The sequence below is a fragment of the Pristiophorus japonicus genome, chromosome 5 (assembly GCF_044704955.1).
Source record: "Pristiophorus japonicus isolate sPriJap1 chromosome 5, sPriJap1.hap1, whole genome shotgun sequence".
NCBI lineage: Eukaryota > Metazoa > Chordata > Chondrichthyes > Pristiophoridae > Pristiophorus > Pristiophorus japonicus.
Genome location: NC_091981.1, coordinates 264,722,171 through 264,737,568, shown reverse-complemented (window position 1 = coordinate 264,737,568; position 15,398 = coordinate 264,722,171).

Sequence of the window (15,398 nt, the reverse complement as noted above, 5' to 3'; positions counted from 1 at the left end):
CTGACAGGACTGGACAGGTTAGATGCAGGAAGAATGTTCCTGATGTTGGGAAAGTCCAGAACCAGGGGACACAGTCTAAGGATAAGGGGTAAGCCATTTAGGACTGAGCTGAGGAGAAACTTCTTCACTCAGAGAGTTGTTATCCTGTAGAATTCCCTACAGAAGAGAGTTGTGGATGCCAGTTCATTGGATATATTCAAGAGGGAGTTAGTTATGGCCCTTAGGCTAAAGGGATCAAAGGGTATGGAGAGAAAGCAGGAAAGGGGTTCTGAGGGAATGATCAGCCATGATCTTATTGAATGGTGGTGCAGGCTCGATGGGCCGAATGGCCTATTCCTGCACCTATTTTCTATGTTTCTATGTTTAATATATTCTGGCAAATTCCACCAACAGCTAGATAAGATCTTTTTATGTTGGCATGCATATATGCCAATACATCTGTTAGGTAAGGCTGGAAATTATGTTAATGCTTTCTGGAGGCATTAATGTTTGGCAGTGGATTTTTAATGGGTCATTTGCAGTTTGGCAAATTGTAACTAGCGGGGTGCCACAGGGATCAGTGCTAGGACCTCAACTATTTACAATCTATAATAATAACTTGGATGAAGGGACCGAGTGTAATGGAGCCAAATTTGCTGATGGTACAAAGATATGTGGGAACCGCTCAGGCCCACATCTCCAGCATCGAAGCATTGACCACGCTCAATCAGCTCTGATGGATGGGCCACATCGTCCGCATGCCCCATACTAGACTCCCAAAACAAGCACTCTACTCAGAGCTCTGACATTGCGAGCAAGTCCCAGGTGGGCAGAGGAAATGCTTCACGGACACCCTCAAAGCCTCCTTGAAAAAGTGCAACATCCCCACCGACACCTGGGAATCCCTGGCCCAAGACTGCTCAAACTGGAGGAAAAGCATCTGGGAAGGCGCCGAACACCTCGAGTCTCTTCGCCGGGAGCACGTGGAAGCCAAGCGTAAAGAGTGGAAAGGAGTTCCCAACAACCACCTTCTGCTCCACCTGTGACACAGACTGCAGGTCCCGCATTGGACTCATCAGGCACCTGAGAACTGATATTTGTGTGGAAGCAAGTCATCCTCGACTCCCGAGGGTCTACCTAAGAAGGGAGGTGGAAAAGCAAGTTGTGAGGAGGAAGCAGGGAATCTGCATAGGGATATAGATGGGATAGGTGGGTGGGCAAAAATTGGCAGGTGGAGTGTAATGTGGGAAAATGTGAGGTTATCCACTTTGGTAAGAAAACTACAAAAGCAAATTATTATTTAAATTGGAGAGATTATAAAATGCTGAGATGCAGAGGAATCTGGAGGTCCTTGTACGTGAAACACACAAAGTTAGCATGCAGATACAGTAAGTAATTAGGAAGGCAAATGGAATGCGGGCCTTTACTGCAAGGGGGATGGAGTATAAAAGTAGGGAAGTCCTGCTCCAATTGTACATCATCGTCATCGGCAGTCCCTCAAATCGAGGATGACTTGCTTCCACGCCAAAAAGGGATGTGTTCACAGGTGTTTCAATGAAGGACCTAATATTCCAGATCCTGAACTACATCTTGAAGGGTGGAAGATGGCTGTGCCTGGATTTTTTTAACGTGTGGTGGCCGTTGCACTCCAGCCACCACACAGGCTTGACAGAGCTAGGTCTTGGTTCAGTGGCAAGGATTAACAACTGTACAGGGTATTGGTGAGGCCACACTTGGAGTACTGCGTGCAGTTTTGATCTCCTTATTTAAGGAGGGAAATACTTGCATTGGAGGCAGTTCAGTGAAGGTTCACTAGGTTGATTCCGGAGATGAAGCTGTTGTCTTATGAAGAAAGGTTGAGCATGTTTGGCCTATACTCATTGGAGTTTAGAAGAATAAGAGGTGATCTTATTGAAACATATAAGATTCAGAGGGGGCTCGACAAGGGTAGATGCAGAGAGGATGTTTCCCCTCGGGGAATCTAGAACTAGGGGGCATAGTTTCATAATAAGGGTCGCCCATTTAAAACGGAAATAAGAAGGAATCTCTTCTCTGTGGATCACGAATCTGTGGAATTCTCTGCCCCAGAGAGCTGTGGAGGCTGGGTCATTGAATATATTTAAGGTGGAGATAGACAGATTTTTGAATGATAAGGGAGTCAAGGGTTATGGGGAGCGGGCAGGGAAGTGGAGTTGAGGCCAAGATCAGATCAGCCATCAGATTAAATGGCGGAGCTGGCTCGAGGGGCCAAATGGCCTACTCCTGCTCCTATTTCTTTTATGTTTCAAAGAATGAGAGGGGATCTCATAAAAACATATAAAATTCTGATGGGATTGGACAGATTACATGCAGGAAGAATGTTCCTGATGTTGGGGAAGTCCAGAACCAGGGGTCACAGTCTAAGGATAAGGGGTAAGCCATTTAGGACTGAGATGAGGAGAAACTTCTTCACTCAGAGAGTTGTGAACCTGAGGAATTCTCTACCACAGAGAGTTGTTGATGCCAGTTCGTTCGATATATTCAAGAGGGAGTTAGATATGGCCCTTATGGCTATAGGGATCAAGGGGTATAGAGAGAAAGCAGGAAAGAGGTACTGAGGTGAATGACCAGCCATGATCTTGAATTGTGGTGCAGGCTCGAAGGGCCAAATGGCCTACTCCTGCACCTATTTTCTATGTTTCTATTCCCTATCACCCATTTCAAGAAATAGCCTGGAATTTCCTCGTAGTGACTGGTCCCTCAACTGCACTTCCGGTGAAGTTACGGTGGGACCGGCTAGGAAGAAATTCTCGGCTGCTCCTTGTAATGGGAGGCAGGGAATAGCTGGGAGCCTGTCAATGGAAGGCAGTCAGCTGCATCTGCCAAGTCTCCATTGCCAGGTAGGTGTGTATGCTGGTGGTGGCGAGATGCAGGAAGGGTTGGGAACATAATGGGCTAGAATTTCTAGTTGTTCACAGCCCGGTTTCTCGGCGGTATTGGCCGTTTTGGGCAAGAACCGGATCGGCGCAAAATTCCCCAGTTGGGTTTCACCGGCGGTTTCGAAGTACCGCTGGGCAGCAGACCATCAGCGTGTACCATCTACAGATTGCCATGGCGCGATTTTTGGCTCAACAGTGACCCATAGGTAAGTTGAAAAAAAACCGCCCACGAGAATCAGCAGAGCTGGGCAGTTGGTGAGTAGCCCTGCAAGAAAAAGGTAAGTAATTGTTTTTTTATTATTATTATTTCAAAATTTTCTTGTCGTGATTTAAGTGAAAAGGGTCCTGAGATTGTTTTTATGATTTTTTTTATTTTATGTTTTTTGAAAAAATATTTTTTGTGTTTTTCTCCTCCTAGGCCCAACCTGCAGCCTCTGTTAATTTTTTGTAATTTAAGTAATTATCACCCATTTTTTTTAAAGAACTGCCCAATCGGCCCAAGGTTCCATTTTTTTGCTGAGAATCAGGGTGCAACACTCAATTTTTTTCGCTGGATGGATTTTTTTTCTTTTTTGGGGGGAATGTTTCACCAGCGATAATTTTGGAAACCTTATCGGTATTTTGACCGGCAATCGGTTGTTGGCGGGTTGTTTGGAAATTTTAGCCCTGAGGAACAGGAGTAGGCCATTGAGCCCCTCAAGCTTGCTCCATCACTCAATCAGATCATGGTTGATCTGTATATCAAATCCATTTTCCTGCGTGTACTCCATATCCCTTGATACCTTTACCTAACAAAATCCTAACTATTTCAATCTTGAAACTTTCATCGATTCAGCAACCTGAGCGAATTACAGATTTCCATGTCCTTTGTGTGTAAAAGTGCTTCCTGATTTACCAGTGATTTATTCAGGTACCAAGACAACATAACAGGAAGCCGGGTATATATATATATATAAAAGTGATTACGTTAGAAATGAACTATAAACGCGAGTTCAAAGAAATGAAAAAATGCAATGATTTAAAAAATGATTTTTCTCCTGGATTGCTCACAGTCGTGCCCAGGAGATCAGTCTTCCATTCCAGGAGACTCCAGGGCAATCTGGGACAGGTTGGCAACTAATTAGCAGTGGCACTTACACACAGGCACTGAGCAATAATAACAAAAAAAACATACTCCTTGTAGAGGAATGTAGGTCGGATTGATTGTAAACATCTGAGGATAGAGCCATGTAAAAGGGGGCAGAAAATGTTCGTCTGGCAGCATGGTTATAACCAAGTGATCTCATAACCAAGTGATCTCCTGTGAGAGGCAAAATAACAGATTCTGCACCCAGGCCAATTTGGGGGAAAAAATCCGGGAAATTTCTCTGGCGATTGAAGCTCGTCCAGGAGATCACTCTGGCCCTGAATTCCCTGAGTCTCATCGCCGAGAGTGTGCAGAAATCAAGCGCAGGCAGCGGAAAGAGTGTGCGGCAAACCAGTCCCACCCACCCCTTCCCTCAACGACTATCTGTCCCACCTGTGACAGAGACTGTAGTTCTCGTATTGGACTGTTCAGCCACCTAAGAACTCATGTTAAGAGTGGAAGCAAGTCTTCCTCGATTCCAAGGGACTGCCTATGATGATGAATTTCCTTAAGTACCTACCCTGCAGAGGTGATCTCTGGCCCAGTCAGAAACAGGTCCAGCTCTCGCTTCAAGGAATTCAACGAATCAGCGTCCACTGCACGAGTCAGCAGTCTGTTCCAGAGGTCCACTATTCTCTGGGAAAAGAACAACCCATTGACATCTATTCGAGATCTGGCAGTATACAAATTGTGACCCCCTTGGTCCTCTCTAATCTAATTGACATGCTGAGTGTTTCTAGCATTTTCTGGTTTTATTTCAGATTTCCAGCAGTATTTTGCTTGGATTCCATTTACTTGATGTAAGGATGCAGTTATTTATACTAATCAATATATCACTATTTGTGTTTTACAATTGCATTATAAAACTATATAATTTATAGTGTTAGTTCAGTTTAAATGGTTGTTTGTCCTACAGTTAACGGTTATGCCATATCTTGAATTATTGAAAATGGAAGTCTTGATAAACCATATATATTTTGGAAAATAATATTACTTATCAGCATTTGCTTTGTTCAATTCCCTTTCAAAAGAAAGACTTGCATTTATATAGCACTTTTCATGACCTTAAAACTTTTGTTTTAAAATGTAGTCACTGTTGTAATGCAGGAATTTATTTCAGTGTAAAACAAATTCACATATCTGTTGTATGATGTGCAGCATGTCTGCAATTGCTTCAGTCAAATGAACAGCTGATTAGTAATGACCTGGTGGAAGATCGAATCATTGAATAGAACAGCTCAGAAGCCGGCCGTTCGGTCCATCGAGTCTGTGGCAGCTCTTTCGAAGAGAAATCCAGTTAGTCCCACTGCCCCACTCTTTCCCCATATTCCTGCAATTTTTTCTTCTTCAACTATTTATCCAATTCCCTCTCAAAGGCTACTCGTGACAGTATCCACCAGCCTAACAGAGGCAGTGCATTCCAAATCCTAACCACTCGTTGCATTAAAAAGTTTTTCCTCATGTTGCCTCTGGTTCTTTTGGCAATCACCTTAAATCTGTGCCCTCTGGTTATTGACCCTTGAGCCATTGGAAACCCTTTCTCTTTATTTACTCTATCTGAAGCCTTCATGATTTTAAACATCTCTATCAAATCTCCTCTTGCCCTTCTCTGCTCCATGGAGAACAATCCCAGCTTCTCCAGTCTATCCACGTAACTGTGTTCCTTCATCCCTAGAACCATTCTAGTAAATCTCTTCTGTACCCCCCTCCAAGGCCTTCAACGTCCTTCCGAAAGCGTGGTGCCCAGAATTGGACACAATACTCCAGCTGGGGCCGAACTAGTGTTTTATATAGGTTTAGCATAACTTCCTGACTTTCGTATTATATGCTTTTATTTATAAAGCCCAGAATCCATACGCTTTATTAACTGCTTTGTTAACCTATCCTGCCACTTTCAAAGATTTGCGTTCTTCCACCCCCTTTAAAATTGTAACATTTAGTGTGTATTGTCTCTCCTCATTCTTCCTACCAAAATGTAAATGCCGTGTTTATCCTTCTCACCTTATTTGAACAAGGATGTAACATTTGCAGAATCAAAAGGAGAAGCCAATAATGCCTAATAGTGGGTAGCAGTTTAACACTAATACCTTACTTTGGAGCGTCATGCTGATGGCACTAAAGAATACAGTTGGCTCTTTATTCCAACAAAGCAGAGCACTGTGTGTGAATACTCGAACTTAAATGGCAACCAAATGCCGCTGAAAATTTTAACTTGAAGGAAAACCAGACTATCCAACCAAATCTTGACTGTCAAAAGTTTAAAAGCAGAACGATGGACATCATAGGGATTTTAAAAAATTTGCAAAGTTAATTTTGCACAGCTATACTATGGAGCGAATCTATCCCCTGGAGGCAGATTCGTAGAAACATAGAAACATAGAAAATAGGTGCAGGAGTAGGCTATTCGGCCCTTCTAGCCTGCACCGCCATTCAATGAGTTCATGGCTGAACATGCAACTTCAGTACCCCATTCCTGCTTTCTCACCATACCCAATACATAAACAAGACAAAGCAGCCCGCTTGATTGGCACCCCATCCACCACCTTAAACATTCACTCCCTCCACCACCGGCGTACCATGGCTGCAGTGTGTACCATCTACAAGATGCACTGCAGCAACTCGCAAGGCTTCTTTGACAGTGTTATTTATGTTTACTGGGTCTAACCTGCCACCGGAGGGCGTGACTGTCTAAGTCCTAATGGTCACTGGCAGACACGTGCAAGCCGTGTATATAATGTTGGCAGCCATGTTGAATCCTCACTTTGAGAATAAATAAACTGGAGTAAGGTCATGCCTGAACTAGCTCACCGTACTTAGTCTCGTGGAGTTATTCGATACATAACGATTGTCGACGAGTTTAAAAAAACAAACTTTCACGCAATCATATCTGTTGGAATTTTCGAGAGATTCGTGGAAGGGGAAGACTGGGAGGATTTCACTGATCGCCTCGACCAGTACTTCATAGCCCAACGCATTGGAAGGAACCGATAACGCAATTAAGCACAGGGCGGTTCTCCTCACCGTTTGTGGGTCAAAAATTTATGGCCTTATCAAGAATCTACTCTCACCGACTCGACCAATGGATAAGACTCACGATGAATTGTGTGCGCAGTTTGGAAGCACTTTAAACCGAAGGAAAGCATCATCATGACGTGGTCTCGTTCCTATATGCACAATCGCTCCAAGGGCCAGTGTAAAGTTCTGTCCCTGCAGTACAAACTCACGCAAGGCACATGCTGAAGTCAAGGTCACTCAGGACCTGCACCTTTATTACATAGCTCTCGAATGCCGCACTTGCCTGAGATCTGTCCTTTTCTACCTGTCTGGGACAGGTATCCAGTGTTTCCTGCAAGTGCATCCCTGGTGTTAAGGTAAGCTAGTGGTTACAGGTCATCTCTAGTTACAGTCATATATAGCATGGTAAGATACATTTATGTACAGTAATGTGAGATACATGACATCACCCTCCCCCAAGGTCTTATTGTCTTTATAGGTTCAGTCTCTCAGGTGGTCTACGCTCTCACGTAGAGCGTCTTAGTTGTGGTTCAGTTGTTTGCCTTGGTGCCTGTTTTTCTTTCGGTGTGATTGCTGGTATCTCGCCTGGGCTGTCTGTTTTGTTCAGTGTGATTGTTGGTGTCTCGCCTGGGCTGTCTGTTGGGATTGCCCTTTCCGCAGGTTGTTCCCTCTGTCTGTCCACCAGGTGTGGTGTGAGTTCCACATTGTAGTCTGCTTCTGGTTCAGCAGTGTTGTTGGTAAATCTACTTTTGACTTGGTCTACATGCCTCCGGCAGGTTTGGCCATTGTCCATTTGTACCACCAGTAGCCTGTTTCCTTCCTTGCCTGTTACTGTCCCTGCAAGCCATTTGGGAACCCTGCCATAGTTTAGCACAAACACTTTGTCCCCTATCTCATTCCACCTCCCCCTCGAATTTCGGTCATGGTACTCAGTTAGCTTACAGCGCTTTGCCTCAACGATTTCATGCTTGTCTGGGAGGATTAAAGAGAGCCTTGTTTTTAAGGTCCGTTTCATCAATAGTTGCGCGGGGGGAACCCCAGTCAATGAATGCGGACGAGATCTGTATGCCAGCAGCAGTCGCGACAGGCGGCCCTGCAGCGTGGGACCTTGGATTTTGAGCATGCCTTGTTTAATGATCTGCACTGCTCACTCCGCCTGGCCATTGGAGGCCGGCTTGAACGGTGCCGTCCTAACGTGATTTATGCCGTGGTCACTCATAAAATCTTGGAATTCTGCACTGGTGAAGCACGGACCATTATCACTGACCAATATGTCAGGAATGCCGTGCGTTGCGAACATGGTTCCAAGGCTCTCCACAGTGGTGGAGGTGGTGCTCGAGTTTAGAATGGTGCATTCGATCCACTTTGAAAATGCATCTACAACTACGAGGAACATTTTGCCCATGAATGGGCCCGCATAGTCTGCGTGCACCCGCGACCACGGTTTGGTGGGCCACGGCCAGAGGTTCAGAGGGACCTTACTGGGGGCATTACTGAGTTGGGCACAAATGGTGCACCGTCGGACGCAGAGCTCCAAGTCCACGTCAATGCCAGGCCACCAGACATGGGATCTGGCTATGGCCTTCATGAGAATGATCCCCGGGTGCTCGCGGTGGAGCTCCCGGATAAATGCCTCTCTGCCTCGCAGAGGCATAACTACTCGGCTGCCCCACATCAGGCAGTCTGCTTGTAGTGACAGCTCATGCATGTGCCTATGGAAATTTTTAGATGATCTCGGGGCAGGTATCGCGAGCCTCTGCCCAGTCACCAGTTAAGACACATCTTTTTACCAGGGATAACGTGGGGTCTCTGGTCGTCCAGGCTCTGATTTGGCGAGCCGTCATGGGCGAACCTGTGGACTCAAAGGCATTGATTGCCATGACTATCTCACATTCCTGTTCGTCAGACCCTTCCGTGGTTGCCAGGGGTAGCCTGCTAAGCGCGTCGGCACAGTTGTCTGTGCCTTATGGTATAATCGTAAGAGGCCAGCATGAGTGCCCACCGTTGAATGCACGCCGAGGCGTTGGCGTTTATTGCCTTGCTCTTGGATAGTAGGGACGTGAGGGGCTTGTGGTCGGTTTCTAATGCGAACTTGGCCCCGAAAAGGTATTGGTGCATCTTTTTGACACCGTACACACACGCGAGCGTCTCCTTCTCCACCATTCCGTACCCGCGCTCCACCCACGAAAGTGACCTGGAGGCATAAGCTATGGGTTGTAATTTACCCGCACTATTGACATGTTGTAAAATGCACCCGACCCCATACGCTGATGCATCACATGTAAGAACTAGCTTTTTACCAGGATCAAAGAAAGCCAAAACACTGTTGGAACACAGAAGGTTGCGTGCCTTATTGAAGGCGCGTTCCTGGGTGTCTCCCCAAAACCAATCGCACCCCTTTCTGAGTAGCACATGGAGAGGCTCCAACAGCGTGCTTAAGTTCTGCATAAAGTTCCCAAAGTAATTGAGTAGCCCGAGAAAGGCGCGCTGTTCCGAGACATTCCGGGGCCTGGGTGCCAGGCGAATTGCTTTGGTTTTGGACTCTGTTGGGCAGATTCCATCGGCGGCAATCCTTTTGCCCAAAAGTTCAACCTCGGGCGCGAGAAACAGGCACTTGGATTTCTTATCTCTTAGGCCTACCTGATCCAACCGCTTTAGTACTTCCTCCAAATTGCGGAGATGGGAGTTGGTGTTGCGCTGGAATATGGCAGCTGCTGACCTGATGCCGAATGGGCATCGATTGTACATGAAAAGGCCTCGATGTGTGTTGATGGTGGTGAGCAACTTAGACTCGTCTGTCAATTCTTGCGTCATATACTCAGATGTGAGATCTAGTTTTGAGAAAAGTTTTCCTCCAGCCAATGTGGCAAATACGTCCTCCGCTCTGGGCAGCGGGTATTGGTCCTGTAGGGAGACTCTGTTTATGGTAGATTTGTAGTCCCCACAGATTCGTACGGATCCATCAGGCTTCATGACTGGGACGATGGGACTTGCCCAGTCGCTAAATTCCACGGGTGAGATAATGCCTTCCCGCAGAAGCCTGTCCAGTTCATGTTCAATCTTTTTCCTCATCACATAGGGCACAGCTCTCGCCTTGTGATGGACCGGTCTAGCATCCTGTGTGATGTAGATTTTAACTTTAGCCCCTTTGAAGGTGATCACACCTGGCTGAAAGAGATGTTCAAATCGACTTAGAACTGTTGAGCAGGAGGTCCGTTCCTCTGACGACATGGCGTGAACATCATCCCATTTCCAGTTTAGTTTTGCCAGCCAGTTTTTCCCTAGCAGTGCTGGGAGATCTCCGGGGACAATCCACAGGGGAAGTCGGTTCACTGTCCCTTTGTGTGTGACTGAGAGCATGGCGCTGCCAAGGACTGGGATGATTTCTTTGGTATAGGTCCTTAGTTTGGTGTCGACCCTTGTGAGCTTTGGTCTGTCTCTTTTGTGCGGCCACAGCTGTTCAAATTGTTGAGCGCTCATGAGAGATTGACTTGCTCCCGTATACAGCTCCATGTTGACGGGTATCCCGTTGAGTAGGACCCTCATCATTATTGTAGGCGTCTTGTTGTAAGAGCAGTGGCCATTGATCGTGTTGACCTGCTGTACCTCGGTGTCCCGGGTACTGTCCCCATCGTCTTTGGTCCGCTTTCCGACCTTTCCGATTCGTACATCAGCCGAGCTGCCGTTTTTCTGCACATGCGGGCCAGATGCCCTGTGTAGTTGCAGTTTCTGCAAATAGCATGCTGAAATCGACACCCCCTTGATGAGTGCCTTCCCCCACATCTCCAGCACAGACCGCTTCCATCGTTTCCAAAGAATGAGCTGCGTCTGGCTGATCTTTCTTGAGCTTCTCTCAGTTTGTAGTTGGTTGCTCGCATTGTGGGTTGATGAGGTGTGAACGGCCGTTCCTGTGGCCCTTGGTGTCTTCTGGTGCCACTGCCTGCTGTTGAGGGCCTGCTCTCCTGCCTTTGTCTGTGTGTGGGGGTAGCGGCTTGTTTGACGCTGTGAACCCTTTGTTCCAATGTTTCGTTAGTTGTCGTACCCGCAGTGTCGATCAACCTCGTTGTTTCTTCTCCTGCCAAGAATGTCTGTGCAACCAGTGATGCTGCCTCTAGGGTCAAGTTCTTGGTCTCGATGAGCTTTCGGAATATGCCTGCGTGGCCTATTCCCTCAATAAAAAAATCTCTCAGTACTTCTTTCCTTAGTTCATCGGAGAACTCACACAAGCTCGCCAACCTCTGAAGTTCCACTACGAAGTCGGGAATGCTTTGGCCCACACAGTGTCTGCAGTTGTCGAACCTGTGTCTGGCCATGTGTCGGCTGCTCGCTGGCTTCAGGTGGTCTCTCACCATTGTGCTCAACTCTTCAAACGCCTTGCTTGCTGATTTCTCGGGTGCCAGCAGGACCTTCATCAAGGCGTATGTTTTCGAGCCACAGCTGGTCAAGAGATGGGCTCTTCTCTTGTCTGCCTTATCGTTGCCTAACCAGTCTTTGGTTACAAAGCTTTGCTGGAGCCTTTCTAGAAAGTAATATCGCCGGCAGGCAGAGCTGCACGTGGCAGGGCCTACTTGTCCGTGTTCATACGACCTGTAACTGCTCAAAGTCCGCCACCGGGGTTGAATCCAATCTCGCCTTGTTGGCGTTGCGGGGGCCATCATCGGGCCCATCAATGCCGATTCAAGCAATACGTGTGCAAAGGCTGTGCAACAATGGGGCACCTTCAGCGAATGTGTCCGCAACCGAGCAAGCGTGCTGCGACACACCACGTGGCTGAGGATGATCGATCCAGCGTGCATCAAGCGGCACAGGCAACTCAACCCGAGGTACAGGAAGAAGAAGTGTATGGGGTACATTCTTTTATCAAAAGTCCTCTGATAATGCTGGAAGTTAAATTAAATGGGGTTCTAGTATTCATGGAATTGGACACGGGTGCGAGTTAGTCAATAATGAGCCAGAGGGTTTTGAAAAGCTGTGGACACTAAGGCAAAAAGACCCAAACTGAGCCCAATCAATACGAAGCTATGTACCGACATCAAAGAGCTCATACCAGTCATTGGCAGCGCGGCAGCAAAGTTATCATACGATGGAGCTGTGCATGATTTATCTTTGTGGATCGTTCCAGGCAATGGCCCAACGCTGTTCAGCAGGAGTTGGCTTGAGAAAATTAAATGGAACTGGAACGATATTAAAGCCTTATCATCAGTGGATGATGCTTCATGTGTTCAAGTGCTGAGCAACTTTCCCTCGTTCGAACCAGGCATCGGCAACTTCATGGGAGCCAAGGTGCAGATCCACCTCGGCCCGGATGCAACATCCGTCCATCACAAGGCTCACGGGTGGGACACTAAGTCCATACATGATGAAGGCGAAGGTCGAGATCGAACTGGACAGACTTCAACGAGAAGGAATCATATCACCAGTCGAGTTCAGCGAATGGGTCAATCAAATTATCCCGGTGTTGAAAAGTGATGGCACGATCAGGATCTGCGGTAACGATCAACCGAGTCTCGATACAGGATCAGTACCCATTACCCAAGGCTGACGACCTGTTTGCAATGCTAGCGGGGGGCGGGGGGAGTCGGTCACCAAATTGGACCTGACCTCCGCTTACATGACACAGGAGCTGGTCGAATCTTTGAAAAAAACTGACGTGCATCAACAAGCACAAAGGACTGTTTATATACCACAGATGCTCTTTCGGAATTCGCTCGGTAGCAGCCATATTTCACAGAAACATGGAGAGTTTGCTGAAGTCCGTCCCAAGAACTGTCGTGTTCCAAGATGACATCCTGATCACCGGTCACGACGCTACCAAGCACCTGCACAACATGAAGAGGTTCTACGTCGTCTGGACAGAGTGGGACTCAGGCTAAAATGCTCTAAGTGCGTTTTCATGGCACCAGAAGTCAAATTCCTGGGGAGAAAGATTACAACAGACGGCATCAGGCCTACGGACTCGAAGATAGAGGCCATCAAGAATGCACCCAGACCCCAGAGTGTGACGGAGCTGCGTTCATTCCTGGGTCTTCTCAACTATTTCGGTAACTTTCTGCCTAGATTGAGCACATTGCTAGAGCCCTTGCACATGTTGCTAGGAAAGGGTAACGATTAGATTTGGGGAAAATCTCAAGAGAAGGCCAGGATCCTGCTATGTTCCAATAAATTACTATGACCCATGTAAGCGGTTAGTGCTGGCCTGCGACGCCTCATTATATGGGGATGTTTGTGGTGCTCCAGCAAGCCAATGTATCAGGCAAACTCCACCCAGTTGCATACACGTCCAGAAGTCTGCCTCAGGCTGAAAGAGCCTATAGTATGGTACAGAAAGAGGCTTTAGCATGCATATATGGGGTTCGGAAAATGCACCAATACCTGTTTGGGCTTCGGGTTGAGCTTGAAACAGACCACAAGCCGCTCATTTCATTGTTTGCTGAGAGCCAAGGTATAAACACCAATGCCTCGTCCCGCAGCCAAAGATGGGCACTGACATTATCCGCTTATGATTATGTCATCCGCCACAGACCAGGCACTGAAAACTGTGCTGATGCGCTTAGCCGGCTACCATTGTCCACAGCTGGGGTGGAAGTACCTTCACCACAAGGACTGCAGCGGTTCAAGAAGGCAGCTCACCTTCTCGAGGCCAGTTAGGGATGGGCAATAAATGCTGGCCTTTAAAGATGCCCACATCCCAGGAATGAATAAAAAAAAATATTAAACTGTCACAGAAACAGAAAATGCTGGAAATTCACAGCAGGCCAATCGGCAGCTGTAAAAAGAAAAGACAAGTTAATATTTCGGAGATAACCCTTCGTCAGAACTGTACACTGAAAAGTCAGTCAGAATTTTAGTCAGGTTGGGGGAGAAAGGTGTGAGACAAAAGATATGCCAATCACACAGAGATTGAAGTGACTTACAAAGTGATAGAAAACCACCAAATGATACAAAAGATTATCTGAGTGAGGCTATGGAAAGATTTTAAAAGAATGTGCAAATAACTAAGACAGTGAAAAGCGATGGGTACATAGGAACAGGAGGAGGTCATTTAGCTCCTCGAGCCTGTTCTGCCTTTCAATGAGATCGTGGGGCAAACAAAAAGGAAAAACATCGGGCAAATTGGAGAAAGAAACAAAAAACCTTGCCGATAAAGGAGATCTAAAATGAAAACAGAAACACAGAGTAGGTGCACTGGTCCTGAAAACGGAAAAAGCAGCACTGAGAAACGCCGAGGATACTGCACACCTCACTCTCTGCCAGAACTGGCTACTGAAGAAGTTAATCCGCCCAAACTATCAACCCACCTTTTCTACCCCGAACAATGGCAGACCCACCAGCTGGTACCAGCAGCCCCTACTGTAAACAATGGGCTATAGCCAATGTACCCTCTCAAAACATTTTTTGCTCGTGATACCTTTAAATTTGCTGTGCAGCCACAGCACACATGGTCTCTTCGAGGGAGCAGCTTGTGAGCGGCCTGCGCGGTGCCTTCCCGATCTCTGTGTGTTCGCGCACATGTGCAGCTTAGAGGGAACATTGGCTGTAGCTAAAGACTGAAGTTACTGGAAAAAAAAGACTTGAATTTATATAGCGCCTTTCATGACCAACGGACGTCTCAAATGCTTCACAGCCAATGAAGTACTTTTGGAGTGTAATCACTGTTGTAGTGTGGCAAATGCAGCAGCACAAGCGCGCTCCCAAAAACAGCAATGTGATAATGACCAGATAATCTGTTTTTTTGTTATGTTGATTGAGGGATAAATATTGGCCAGGACACCGGGGATAACTCCACTGCTCTTCTTTGAAATAGTGCCATGGGATCGTTTCCATCCACCCGAGAGGGCAGATGGGGCTTCGGTTTAACATCTCATCCAACAGTACAGCACTCCCTCAACACTGCACTGGAGTGTCAGCCTAGATTTATGTGCTCAAGTCCCTGTAGTGAGATTTGAACCCACAACCTTCTGACCCAGAAACCCATTGAGCCACCGCTGACACTAAAGTCAAACTGCATTGCTGAAGACAAAGTGATGCTGGCTTGGCTTCAGTTATACTTCAGTCCACCCTCATTGTGAAAGACACTCTGGGAGCCAAGTACTTGTAACAAGGTTAAATTAATTGCATTGGTTATAAACAGTTTGATGCCCCTACAGTGAAACCACATTCTGTTCGGTTTTGTGGTTGCAGTGTCTCTCGCCTGCAATTAGTTCTGTAAATGAGTGCTACGAGCTGAAATGCCTTATCCCGAGGATGCACCCCAGTGAATTATCGGATCAATTCATATCAGAACAAAAGCTCAAATATGAGAAAGAGTTAGAATGGTGCCAATCGCTAATTAAAGCAGGGAATGGTCTTGATAACATTAT